Genomic DNA, 11,626 nt, shown 5'->3' with positions numbered 1-11,626 from the left:
GAGAGTACCATGATGACTGAATGCTGTGATAGGGAAAACTGTTGGGAATGACATCAGAAACAACACCCAGTTGTGGATGTGACTGGTGATGGAAGTAAAGTCCGATGCTGTAAAGAGCAATATTGCGTGGGAACCTGGAATGTTATGTCCATGAATCAAGGCAAATTGGAAGTGGTCAAACAGGAGATGGCAAGAGTGAACGTCAACATTTTAGGAATCAGCGAACTAAAATGGACTGGTATGAGTGAATTTAACTCAAATGACCATTATATCTACTACTGTGGGCAAGAATGCCTTAGAAGAAATGGAGTAGCCATCATAGATAACAAAAGAGTCCAAAATGCAGTACTTGGATGCAATCTCAAAAACGACAGAATGACCTCTGTTTGTTTCCAAGGCAAACCATTCAATATCACGGTAATCCAAGTCTATACCCTGACCAGTAATGCTGAAGAAGCTGAAGTTGAACGGTTCTATGAAGACCTACAAGACCTTCTAGAACTAACACCCAAAAAAGATGTCCTTTTCATTATAGGGGACTGGAATACAAAAGTAGGAAGCCAAGAAATACCTGGAGTAACAGGCAAATTTGGCCTTGGAAGCAGGGCAAAGGCTAATAGAGTTTTGCCAAGAGAACACACTGGTCATAGCAAACACCCTCTTCCAACAACACAAGAGAAGACTCTACACATGGACATCACCAGATGGTCAATAGCGAAGTCAGATTGATTATATTCTCTGCAGCCAAAGATGGAGAAGTTCTATACAGTCAGCAAAAACAAGACTGGGAGCTGACTGTGGCTCAAATCATGAACTCCTTATTGCCAAATTCCAACTTAAATTGAAGAAAGTAGGGAAAACCTCTAGATGATTCAGGTATGACCTAAATCAAATCCCTTATGATTATACAGTGGAAGTGACAAATAGATTCAAGGGATTAGATCTGATAGAGTGCCTGAAGAACTATGGATGAAAGTTTGTGACATTGTGCAGGAGGCAGGGATCAAGACCATCCCCAAGGAAAAGAAATGCAAAAAGGCAAAATGGTTGTATGAGGAGGCCTTACAAATAGCTGTGAATAGAAGAGAAGTGAAAGACAAAGGAGAAAAGGAAAGATATATCCATTTGAATGCAGTGTTCCAAAGAATAGCAAGAAGAGATAAGAAAGCCTTTCTCTGTGAACAATGCAAAGAAATAGAGGAAAACAATAGAATGGGAAAGTCTAGAGATCTCTTCAAGAATATTAGAGATACCAAGGGAAAATTTCATGCAAAGATGGGCACAATAAAGAACAGAATGGTATGGACCTAACAGAAGCAGAAGATAATTAAGAAGAGGAGGCAAGAATACACAGAAGAACTATACAGAAAAGATCTTCACGACCCAGATAATCATGATGGTGTGATCACCAACCTAGAGCCAGACATCCTGGAATGCGAAGTCAGGTGGGCCTTAGGAAGCATCTCTACGAAGAAAGCTAGTGGAGGTGATAGAATTCCAACTGAGCTATTTCAAATCCTCAAAGATGATGCTGTGAAAGTGCTGCACTCAATATGCCAGGAAATTTGGAAAACTCAGCAGTGGTCACAGGACTGGAAAAGGTCAGTTTTCATTCTGATTCCAAAGAATGCTCAAACTACTGCACAATTGCACTCATCTCACATGCTAGCAAAGTAATGCTCAAAATTTTCCAAGCCAGGCTTCAACAGTATGTGAACTGTGAACTTCCAGATGTTCAAGATGGATTTAGAAAAGGAAGAGGAACTAGAGATCAAATTGCCAACATTCATTGGTTCATCAAAAAAGCAAGAGAGTTCCAGAAAAACATCTACTTCTGCTTTACTGAGTATGCCAAAGCCTTTGACTGTGTGGATCACAACAAACTGTGGAAAATTCTGAAAGAGATGGGAATACCAGATCACCTGACCTGCCTCTTGAGAAATCTGTATGCAGGTCAGGAAGCAACAGTTAGAACTTGACATGGAACAACAGACTGGTTCCAAATAGGGAAAGGAGTACATGAAGGCTTATATTGTCACCCTGCTTATTTAACTTATATGCAGAGTACATCATGAGAAACACCTGGGTGGATGAAGCACAAGCTGGAATTAAGATTGCTGGGAGAAATATCAATAACCTCAGATATGCAGATGACATCACCCTTATGGCAGAAAGCGAAGAAGAACTAAAGAGCTTCTTGATGAAAGTGAAGGAGGAGAGTGAAAAAGTTGGCTTAAAACTCAACATTCAGAAAACTAAGATCATGGCATCCGGTCCCATCACTTCATAGCAAATAGATGGGGAAACAATGGAAACAGTGACAGACTTTATTTTTGGGGGGCTCCAAAATCACTGCAGATGGTGACTGCAGCCATGAAATTAAGAAACACTGGCTTCTTGGAAGAAAAGCTATGTCCAACCTAGACAGCATGTTAAAAAGCAGAGACATTACTCCGCCAACAAAGGTCCGTCTAGTCAAAACTATGGTTTTTTGCCGTAGTCATGTATGGATGTGAGAGTTTGACTATAAAGAAAGCTAAGTGCTGAAAAATTGATGCTTTTGAACTGTGGTGTTGGAGAAGACTCTTGAGAGTCCCTTGGACTGCAAGGAGATAGAACCAGTCCATCCTAAAGGAGATCAGTCCTGAATATTCATTGGAAGCTCTGATGCTGAAGCTGAAACTCCAATGCTTTGACTACCTGATGGGAAGATCTGACTCATTGGAAAAGACCCTGATGCTGGGAAAGATTGAAGGCAGGAGGAGATGGGGACAACAGAGGATGAGATAGTTGGATGGCATCACTGACTCAATGGACATGAGTTTGAGCAAGCTTTGGGACTTGGTGATGGACAGGGAGGCCTGGCATGCTGCAGTCCTTGGAGTCACAAAGAGTCGGACATGACTGAGCAACTGAGCTGAACTAAGGGGAAACTGCATAGGGATATGGAGTAAGAGAGAATGTATGAGGGGATGGTCTGAGAGGAAAGTGTGAGAAGAGAAGGCAGAGGGAATCCTTGAGGGAGAAGGCAATGAGGGGGAGAATCATAGAAAAGATATCTAGAGGGAAACTGGGAGAGGAGAAGGCAGTGATGGAGAATCCTTGACAAAGGAAGGCAGTTATGGGGAAACAGAGGAAAGAAGGCAGTGAGTGGGCAGTTGTGAAGAGAAAAGGTAGTGAGGAAGAGGTTTTTTTTTATTATTTATTTTTTATTTTTTTAAAATTAGTTTATTTATCTATTTTTTAACTACAATATAGTATTTGTTTTGCCATACATTGACATGAATCCACCATGGGTGTAAACCTGTACTGGCGATTAGTTTCACATGTGATAATTTACATGCTTCAATGCCATTCGCCCATATCATCCCACCCTCGCCCTCTCCCATAGAGTCCATAATACTGTTCTATTTATCTGTGTCTCTTTGATGTCTTGCATACAGCGTTATCTTTACTGATTAACTAAATACCATATATATGTGTCAGTATACTGTATTGGTGTTTTCTGGCTTATTTCACTCTGTATAATAGGCTCCAGTTTCATCCACCTCATTAGAACTAATGCGAATGTATTTTTTTTAATGGCTGAGTAATATTCCATTGTGTATATGTACCACAGTTTCCTTATCCATTCGTCTGCTGATGGGCATCTAGGCTGCTTCCATGTCCTGGCTATTATAAACAGTGCTGCAATGAACATTGGGGTACACGTGTCTCGTTCAGTTCTGGTTTCCTCAGTGTGTATGCCCAGCAGTGGGATCGCTGGGTCATATGGCAGTTCTATTTCCAGTTTTTTGAGGAATCTCCACACTGTTCTCCATAGTGGCTGTACTAGTTTGCATTCCCACCAACAGTGTAAGAGGGTTCCCTTTTCTCCACACCCTCTCTAGCATTTATTGCTTGTAGACTTTTGGATAGCAGCCATTCTGACGGGCATGAAATAGTACCTCATTGTGGTTTTGACTTGCATTTCTCTAATAATGAGTGATGTTGAGCATCTTTTCATGTGTTTGTTAGCCATCTGTATGTCTTCTTTGGAGAAGTGTCTGTTTAGTTCTTTGGCTCATTTTTTGATTGGGTCGTTTATTTTTCTGGAATTGAGCTGCAGGAGTTGCTTGCATATTTTTGAGATTGTTTGTCTGTTGCTTCGTTTGCTATTATTTTCTCCCATTCTGAAGGCTGTCTTTTCACCTTGCTTATAGTTTCCTTTGTTGTGCAAAAGTTTTTAAGTTTAATTAGGTCCCATTTGTTTATTTTTGCTTTTATTTCCAATATTCTGGGAGGTGGGTCATAGAGGATCCTGCTGTGATTTATGTCAGAGAGTGTTTTGCCTATGTTTTCCTCTAGGAGTTTTATAGTTTCTGGTCTTAGGTTTAGATCTTTAATCCATTTTGAGTTTATTTTTGTGTATGGTGTTAGAAAGTGTTCTAGTTTCATTCTTTTTTTTTTTTTTAAATAAATTTATTTATTTTAGTTGGGGGCTAATTTCTTTACAATACTGTAGTAGTTTTTGCCATACATTGACATGAATCCATTCTTTTACAAGTGATTGACCAGTTTTCCCAGCACCACTTGTTAAAGAGATTGTCTTTTCTCCATTGTATATTCTTGCCTCCTTTGTCAAAGATAAGGTGTCCATAGGCATGTGGATTTATCTCTGGGCTTTCTATTTTGTTCCATTGATCTATATTTCTGTCCTTGAGGAAGAGGTTTTGAGAGGAAAAGTCAGTGAGGGGGAAAAGGAAGAGAAAAAGTGAGGGAAAATAGTGAGGGGAGAAGGTAGAGAGGGTGAAAACTGAGGAGACAACAGTGAGCAAGTAACTGAGGAGAGAATTTGGTGAGGGGAAACTGTTGGGGAAAAAAGATGGTTGGGGGAAACACAGAGAAGCAGGTGGTGAGGGGGATCTATGAGGTGAAATGGTGGTAATGGAAATTGTGAGGAAATCAGGTCATGAGGGGAAAATGTGTGTAAATAAGTTGGTCTGGGGTAACTGGGAGAGTTAAGTGAGGGAAAACTTTGAGAAGGAGCCTGAGGGGAAAGTGTGAACTGATAAGTTAGTGACTGAGAACATGTAAGAGGATGTAGGCATTTAGGTAAAACTTTGTTTTTGTTATGCTTTAATGTTATTGAAATGTAGTTGATTTACAATGTTGTGTTAGCTCCAGGTATACAGCATAGTGATTCAGTTACACATGTACATATATTCATTCTTTTTAGATTCTTTTTCATACAAATTTTCACAGAATATTGAGATTTTCCTGTGTTACATGGTAGGTCTTTGTTAGTTATTTATCTTTATTTTTTCTTTTTAAAATTTTTATTTAATGAATGACTGAATGTATTTTTTGGCTGTGCCAGGTGTCTTGTGGGATCTTAGTTCCCTAACCAGGGATAGAAACTACATTCTTTGCATTGAAAAGGAGGAGTCTTAACCACTGGACCCCTCAGGAAAGTCCCTATCTTTTCAAAAATTTTATGTTTATTTATTTATTTTTAGAAAAATTAATTTTATATTGGAGTATAGTTGATTAACAATGATGTTTTATTTTCAAATGTTCAGCAAAGTGATTCAGTTATACATATATATGTATCTCTTCTTTTTCATATTCTTTTTCCTTTAGCTTATTGTGGAGTATTGCACAGAGTTTCCTGTGCTATACATTAGCTCCTTATTGGTTATTTATCTTATATATAGTAGTGTGTGTATGTTCATTTCTAGATCCTGACTTATACTCCTCCCTCCCCACTTTGCTAACCATAAGTTTATTTTTAATATCTATCAGTCTGTTTCTGTTTTGTAAACAAGTTCATTTGTATCTTTAAAAAAAATTAGATTCCACGTATGAGTGATGTCATATGATATTTGTGTTTCTCTGTCTGACTTACTTCATTTAGTGTAATAATGTTTAGGTCCATCCTTATTGCTACAAATGGCATTATTTCATTCTTTTTTTATGGCTGAGTAATATTTCATTGGACTTCATTGAGTGGGATTATTGGGTCATATGGTAGTTCTATTTTTAGAGATACTATGACAAAGGAAGGTAGTTATGGGGAAACTGAGGAGAGAAGGCAGTGAGGGGGCAAAGGTGAGGAGAGAAGGTTGTGAGGAAGGGGTTGTGAAAGGAAAAGTCAATGAGGGGGAAAGGAAGAGAGAAGGTGAGGGCAAACTGTGAGGGGAGAAGTAGTGAAGGGGAAATTGTGAGAGAAAAACCCAGTGAACGGAAAAACTGAGAAGAGAAGCTGGTGAGGGGAAGGGTTAGAAGGGTGAACAGTGAGGGGGACATTTGTGAGGGGACAAGGCTATCAAGGTGGAACTGTGACAGGAGAAGGCAGAGAGGGGAAACTGAAGAGAGAAGGTTGAGGAAAAACTATGATAATAGAAGGTGGTTAGAGGGAAACATTGAGGGGAGAGGTGATGAGGGGGAATACGTGGGGAGGACACAGAGGGTATAAGTCAGTAAGGGCAATCAGTGAGGAATAAAGAGCCTGAGGGGAAATTTGTGAGGAGAGAAGGTAGTGAAGGGAAACCGAGAGGGGAGAAAGTAGTTAGGGGGAAACTGTGAGAGGAGAAAGTCCAGGGGGAAACGTGAAGAGAAAAAGTGGTGAGAGGGAAATACGTGTTGAAGGGAGCAAAGAGGGGAGAGACTTTGAGGGAGAAACTGAAAAAAAGGTACTGAGAGGGAAAATTCATTGGAGAAGCTGGTGAGGAGGACAGTGAGGGGAGAAAGGAATGTGGGGAAACTGAAAATAGAAGATGATGAGGGTGAAACTGAAGGGAGAATTGGGTGAGAGGGAGACTATTATGGATGAAGGCAGTGAGGGAGAAACTGAGGGGAGAGGAGGTGAGAAAGAAACTGTGAAGGGAAAAGGAAGTGAGGGAGAAACTGTGAGAGGAAGAGGGAGTGAGGGGAAATTTTTGAGAGGAGAAGGCAGGGAGGGGGAGAGTAGGGGGTGAGATTATGAAGGGGAAATTGAGAATGTGATGAGTATACAGTACAAGCAGAAAAGGCAGTGAGGAGAAATTATTACCGAACCAAACTTGGGTTCACTTGCCAATGCAGTAAAGTCAATCTACTGACACTGGGTTGTAGTAAAGGAAAGTGCAATGTTTATTGTAGGGTGAGGTACAGGGAGTTCCAGACTGCTTGTACTCTAAAAGCTGTATTCTCAGATGGCTCAGCAATGCATTTTTATTTTTTTTTTTTTGATTTATTTTAAAATTTAATTATTTTTGTCTGTGCTGGGTCTTCATTGCCGTGCAGGCTTTTCTCTAGTTGCGGCGAGCTGGGGCTACTCTTCGTTGTGGTGCAAGGGCTTTTCACTGCAGTGGTGTCTCTTGTTGTGGAGCACAGGCTAAAGGGTGTGAGGTATGAGGGCTTCAGTAGTTGTGGCACATGGGCTCAGTAGTTGCAGCTCCCAGGCTCTAGAGTACAGGCTCAATAGTTGTGGAGCATGGGCTTAGTCATTCTGTGGCATGTGGGATCTTCCCAGTCCAGGGATGGAACTTGTATGCCCTGCATTGGCAGGGGGATTCTTTACCACTGACTTACCAGGAAAACCCAGCAATTCATTTTTAAAGGCAAGTTGAGGGATGGGCTTCCCAGAGTGTGGGATCACCTGCTGCCCGATTCTCTGACTGGTAGATGGCGCGGTAAGGGGGCAGTGTCATATTATCAATCCTTAGGCGCCAGTAGGTCAGGGGGCTACTGGGCTCAAGGTTGTCTAGTAATTAATTTCTTCGATTTGGTAGGGTTTCTCCATCTGTAAAATAACTCAGGAATGTCCATCAGATATTATTACCAAGATACTTCAGAGAGGAACTAAAGCACAGAACAGGGTCAGAGGTGTCTATCCAGGAAGTCCCCATAGTGTCCTGCTGCTGCTAAGTTGCGTCAGTCGTGTCCGACTCTGTGCGACCCCATAGACGGCAGCCCACCAGGCTCCTCCGTCCATGGGATTTCCCAGGCGAGAGTACTGGAGTGGGTTGCCACTGCCTTCTCTATAGTGTCCTGCAGGGTTACAATACTGAGATGGAGAAGGCTGTGACGGAGAAACTGAGGACAGAAAGTGGTGAAAGGAAATTTTGAGGGCAAAAGATACTGAGAGGAAAACTGAGGGGAGAAGGCAGTGACGGGAAAACTGAAATGAAGGGGCTTGAGGAGAAATTATGGGGAGAGAAGGCTGTGAGGCAAAACTGTGAGGGGAGAAAGCAGGGAGGGGGAAACAGGGGAGAACGTGTAGAGGATGAAACTGAGAACAGAGGGTGGTGTCAGGAAAACGAGAAGAGAAGGCGGTGAAGGGGAAACCGAGGAGACACGGCAATGAGGGAAATAGGGTGAAGATGAGAAAGTGTGATGAGAAAGAAATCAAAGCTGGAAACTGAGAGAAGAGGTTAAAGGTCCGCACAGGATGACGCAAGGTCGGCAAGGTGACAAGGAGCCTGACGCAGAGGAGCCCGGCGAGGGGCCTGGTAGCAGCTGTAGTTGCGAACCCCAGAAGGAGCTCTACCCGGAGGGGCTGCAACCTGAGACTGTGGTTCCCCGCCGGTTTGTCCGAGCTCTGCTCCGTGTGAGCTCTGCTCCGTGTTACTAGGAGGATGTCTTCGGGATCTCGCTCATTAGACCCACCACTGAAAAGAGCCTTGGCTTTGAAAAGGAATTCTCTGAAGGATCAGCCTCAGGAAGAGAGATTGCGCTCGCCTCTTCCAAAGAGCTAAGTTCCTTTCCCACCACTTTCCATCTCTCATATACACTGGTATATCTCGCAGTTTGACTGAAACCTGAACAAATGCAATGCGTTTTGAATTGTACTTTCTCCGAGAACAGCAGGTATAATATGATCCGTTTTGCGGCCTTTCCTTTCTCCCGTCCTTCTTAAAATGTTTTTGTTTTGAATTAATTTAAGATTTACAAGTAGTGGCAAAAGTAGTGTGTCCAACCCCCCGCCCCCCAACTGCCGCTTCGACCCTACCACCTCTCACCCTTCGGCAAAGTAGCCTTCACCCATCTTTCCCCAGTGATAACATCTTACATAATCATAGATTTTTCAAAATCAGGAAACTGACATTGGAATAGTATTATTAAGTAAAACTACAGAACTTGTTCAGATTTCACCAGGTTTTACATACTCTTTTTGAATCTATAGTACTATGAAATTTTATCACATATACAAGTTTATGAAGTTATCACTGCTATCAGAATACAAAATAGTTTTATAATCACAAAGACTCTCCTTCAGGCTGTTTTTTTTAGTTAGACCTTCCCCCAACTTTAACCCTAGACAACTACTGACTTGTTCTCTATCAATTTGTCACTTCAAGAGTGTTATAAATAGAATCATACATGTATAACTACTTGAGATTCAAACAGCATAACACCATGGAGAGCCATCCAGATTAGTGTTTGGGTTAGTAATTTGATCCTTTTTTTGATGGCTTATGATATTTCCTTGTATGAATATGCCACATTTTGCCATATACCATATATATTTGCTCATTGAAGAACCTTTGGATTGTTTCCTGCTTTAGCCTGTTAAAAATGAAGCTGCTATGAATATTCCTGTACAGTTTTTTTTTGTGTGGACATTTAGCCTAAACATTTCTCTAGGCTAAATATCCAATAGTATGATGGTGGCTAGATTATATAGTCAGTGTAAGTTTTGCTTTATAAGAAAGTGACAAGCTGTTTTCCAGAGTTGCTGTGTTATTTTACAGTCCCATAGCAATGTATAAAGGATTCAGTTGCTCTAATTGTTGTAACAGTTGGTATTATAAGTACTTTTAAAATTTTAGCCAGTTTGTAGGTCTCTAGTGCTACTTCATTATGTTTAAATTTGCATGTCTTTAATGTCTGACCATGCTGAATATCTTTTCCTCTGTTTCCTCTTTGCTGAAATGTCCATTCAAATCTTTTATTCAGTTTTTTATGGGATTGTTTGTTTTCTTACTGTTGAATTTAGAGAGTTCTTGATACTTTCTGGAGATAAGTCATTTGTTGAATATGTGTTTTGCAAATATTTTCTCCAAGTCTGTTTCTTGTATTTTCATCCTCTCATCAGGAAGTTTTTTTTTAACTTTTTATTTTGTATTGGAGTATAGCTTATTAACAATATTGTGATAGTTTCAGGTGCATAGCAAAGCTACTCAATCATACCCATACATGTTTCTGTTCTCTCTCAAACTCCTCTCCCATCCAGGCTGCCACATAACATTAAGCACAGTTCCCTCCTCAGGAAGTTTTGAAAATCAAAGTTTTAAATTTTGAGAGTCTAGTTTATCTAATTTTTCTTTTATGGATTGTGCTTTTCATGTTATATCTAAGTTACAGTATTTTTCCTCTTATATTTTCTTTTAACAGTTTTAGTTTACATTTTAGATTTAGATTTATGATCAATTTTGACTTAATTAAAAAAATAAAGTGTGAGATTTAAGTTGCAGCTAATTTTTTTTGTTTGGTAGAAGTCCAGTTGTTTCAGTCATACCATTTATTGAAAATGCCACTTTGAAAGGATCCAAAATCGCCACTGAATTGCTCTTGATTCTTCTTCTGTGATCTCAGTTCTGTTGGTAACCTTATCCAGTGATTTTTCATTTTGGTTATTTTATTTTTTAGTTATAAAATTTTCATTTGCTTTTTCAATTACCAATCCCACGGATGACAAGTTTATATCTACAGTTCAGACATCTCTGAGATTCTTACCTCTTTATCAATTGCCTATTTGATATTTCCTCCTGAAAAGCACATCAAGCTCAATATATGCAAAATGGAAATATCTCCTAAATCTATCCATTTCTATCTCCACTAACACCACAAGGTTACCTTCATCTTTCATATGATTGTAGTAACATCCAATTTGGTCTTCTCATACCACTTTGGCCCTTCTTCAAACTCTCATTCACTTGCAGTTAGAGTTATTTTTGGTTCAAAATGCAAATCTAATCATGTCTCACTAAAAACCTTTTGTTGGTTTTCAATTGGTCAAAGATTAAAGACAAAATTTTAACATGTCCTAAAAGGCTCTAAATAGTGTGCCTTCTGGCCTGCTTCTCCAGGTTTGTTTTGAACTGTCTTCGCTATTGGTTTTTGTGCTCCGGCCACACAGGGCTTCTGTCAGTCCCTGTTACTGACTGTGTTTGTGCTCATCAAGATGCCTTTGCAGTCCTATCCTACTCTTCTCTTTCCTCTGTTTCTAATGCTTCCTATTCCTCCTTTAGTTCTCAGTTTAAGCAGTACTTTCTTCTTTTTTTTTTTAAATAAGTCTCTTAAAATTAAAAAAAAAAATTGAAGTATAATTGATTTACAATGTTGTGTTAGTTTCTGGTGTACAGCAAAGTGATTCAGTTCTATATATATGCATATATATATATATATTCTTTTTCATATTCCATTATAGTTTGTTACAAGATACTGAATATAGTTCTGTGTGCTATACAGTAGAACCTTGCTTATTTTATGTATAGTAGCTTGCATTTGCTAATCCCAAACCCCAAATTTATCCCTCCCTGCCCCTTTCCGCTTTGGTAACCACAAGCTTGTTTTCTCTGTCCCTGAGTCTATTTCTGTTTTGTATACAAGTTCACTTGTATCATATTTTAGATTCCACAAATGATATTTGTCTTTCTCT

General features: G+C 39.8%; 1 long non-coding RNA gene across 1 annotated transcript in view; it reads left to right on the top strand.

Annotated features, from left to right (window-relative positions):
• The first annotated feature begins 6,314 nt into the window (after window positions 1-6,314).
• Window positions 6,315-11,626, top strand: part of LOC145518295 (uncharacterized) — a 51,324-nt gene continuing 46,012 nt past the window's right edge. The window contains exon 1 of the long non-coding RNA XR_014062817.1: window positions 6,315-6,387. This is a non-coding gene — a long non-coding RNA (uncharacterized LOC145518295). The remainder of the gene's footprint in view (window positions 6,388-11,626) is intronic.

This window comes from Giraffa tippelskirchi, chromosome 8 (assembly GCF_054371585.1).
Source record: "Giraffa tippelskirchi isolate mGirTip1 chromosome 8, T2T-mGirTip1v1.2.pri, whole genome shotgun sequence".
In the NCBI taxonomy this organism is placed as follows: domain Eukaryota; kingdom Metazoa; phylum Chordata; class Mammalia; order Artiodactyla; family Giraffidae; genus Giraffa; species Giraffa tippelskirchi.
This window is presented reverse-complemented; position numbering and strand designations above follow the sequence as displayed.